This window comes from Ursus americanus, chromosome 4 (genome assembly GCF_024610735.1).
Source record: "Ursus americanus isolate L20-20 chromosome 4, mUrsAme1.1.p, whole genome shotgun sequence".
Taxonomy (NCBI): Eukaryota; Metazoa; Chordata; class Mammalia; order Carnivora; family Ursidae; genus Ursus; species Ursus americanus.
The window spans coordinates 46,703,163-46,706,078 of NC_142130.1; positions in this window are offsets into that span (position 1 = coordinate 46,703,163).

Here is a 2,916-nt window from a genome sequence, read left to right on the forward strand (position 1 = left end):
TGTGATATTTCGTTATGGTGGTCTGGGAAGATATTCATACAGATAATAAAGGTTGTGGTCCAAAGATTAAGTGTAGAAAGAAAAATCTGTGTATAATTTGGGAATTGGACTAAGAATAACAGAAGAACGCTCTATTTATGGGAGAATTAGTAGGTCAAGGGATGCCAAATAAAAAGTCGATATTACACATATGCGAATCTGCTCAAGGACGATACAGAAGAAATAGCGAGGACTGTGGTCAACCAGATAGTACACATCCTGTTTCAAGACACTGAAATCTCATCATCTAAAGCTTCCATACAGGCTAAAGAGAACACATCAATAGGATACTGGTCCTCTGGCCCTGTGCTAGTGATTGTCTTTGGAAGTACTGGTAAGTGGGATTGTCCTCTGGAGAGCACAGATGTGGGGTTTCATGAGTGAATAGGATCTAGACAGTAGAGAGATGAGGAAAGAGGGTATGAGCGAGGAAGCCTGGTAGGGAGGAGGCCGCCAACAACAGCGACTACTAGGACTGGTAATGTGATGCAGATCCATTCTGTCGGAGAAGAGGCGCCGTATAAAGACTACTGGAAAACGGGATGGAAAGGTTCAGATTGCATTTGGCTACAAATTCTGGACTAGTAAATTTGGAGGTCAAGTGGTTCATTGAGCAAAAGGAAGTTATCATTCAAGCATTGTTTTTAAGGAAATTGTAAATACTTGTTAGGATGTTTGGGAGAAAGAAGGAATTGGAATGCGTTCCCGTCACCGCACACACTCACGTAGAGGCTGGCTTGCTACTTAGTGGGAAGTGGTAGATTGCAGGACAGCAAATCACCTGGGGATCTTGTTAAACTGTAGAGTATCATTCAGCAGGTCTGAGATGAGATCTGAGGTTCTGCATTTTGAACAAACTGATGCTGATGATCCTGCTGGTCCCTAACCACACTGTAAGTTGCAGGGAAATGGATGACCTCTAAATTTACTTGTACTTGGTTTTACTGCCTATCATGCTGAGAAAACTGGCTGAAAATTTACATTCAATATCAGCTTGAGTCATTCTGCTTATCCCTAGTGATGAAATTGTGTATTCAGAATGCCAACTCAAACCTTGCAAAAAAGTAATTGTACACACCTCTTTGCCTTGCAATGACCGCACCACACACCGAGAGCTAACAGGAGCAAGGAGAAAGTAAACACAAGATTTCGAAAAGACTGGAGCTAGACTTGGACTTAATGATAAAGGCAACTTTGGAATCTCCAGAAAGAAAGATATAAAGGGGACTTAATGATATATTCGTTTTGTTTTGTTTAAGAATATAGTTTGACTATGTGAAACCTAAAAGAAAAAGTCAAAAATCATAGAAGCAGAGTGGAAAGTGGTTCCCATTGTGGGGGAAATAGGGAGAAGTTGGTAAAAGATATCAACTTTCAGCTGTAAGATGAAAAAAGTCTGAAGATCTAATGATAATGTGTTGACTTAGTTGATAACACTGTAAGTACAATTGAAATTTGCTTAGAGAATAGAACTTAAATGTTCTCACCAAAGGGAAAAGAAAAGATACATATGTGAGGTGATGAATGTGTTAATTAACTGAATGAGGAGAATCATTCCGCAATGTACATGTATACCCAATCACCACAATGTCCACTTTATTTTTTAAAAAAATATTTTGAGAGGGAGAGAGGGAGAGGCAGGGGGAGAAGAAGACTCCCTGCTGAGCAGGGAGCCCAACATGGGGACTGATCCCAGGACCCATGAGATCATGACCTGAGCTGAAGGCAGCTGCTTAACCAACCGAGCTATTCAGGTGCCCCCCATGTACACTTTAAATATCTTACAATTCTATTTGCCAGTTATACATCAATGAAGCTGAAATTTGAAAAAAAAAAAGAGTATAGGTTGGCTTTCTCACTCAATACAAAAGTTAATCTTGCTATATCATCATGTAATCCCCATAAAGCTGGATGTGACCAAAATATTTTCTCAAATCATTTTTCCTAATAGCTCCTTTTAGACTTTGAAGGTCTAGTTATACAGAAAATACTTCCATCAGCAGCATGTTAAAATATTTAAGAACCACAAACTTTTCATTTTTAAGGAGTTTTCTACCTAGGTACTTTTTCATTTTTAATTCTTTGACATAATCACTTTTATAAAGTTAGTTAAAAATTATTACTTTAATATTTGCTTAATCCACTCTTCAGAAGTACTTATCCATCGTTTTATCTGTTGGAAAGGTAGGAAGTAGATCTTGCAGAGGAATTGAGATGAAGGCTAATGATGAACAGAATTATTTTTAACATGAAATATTATGAAAGGGTGATTATAAAATAGAACATGGTGAAGCTGACTTGTTTCAAAATCAAAAGGACCTTGAATTTTAATAATAGGAGTATTTCCTCTGATTTTTGTTTATATAAAGTACCGTAACTATAGAATAATAGAAATTAAGAAATGGAAAATATTCTTTGAAATCCTGTGTTTCATGACCTTCATTTTACAAATGAGAAAGCCAAGGCTCGGAGCATCACAGTGACTTGCCCATGACCACTCAGTCTATGAGCAGCAGAATTAGAGGAGTGTGGTTCTCTCTTTGCAGCAAAAGAGCTGTTTCCTTGATATCATACTGCTATCTTTTGGATAACCAGTGATATCACCATTACTAAGATTAAATATTGTCCCTCCATATGCCCTGTCATTTTGGGAGAGGCATGAATGATACCTGTGTGTATTCTGGGAATCTGAGATTTTACAGAGGAAGAAGACCTTTAGGTTGTCCATAAAAAATTGGGTAGCAAATGAATGAGCAGAAGGATGAAGCAGGGTCTCAGGACCCAGAGATGGCAATGTTAGCTAAAGCATGAAGAGCAGAAGTAGCAGGAGATAATCCTGGGATCTGAGGACAGTGAGTGCCTGGAAGGATTGGGCAG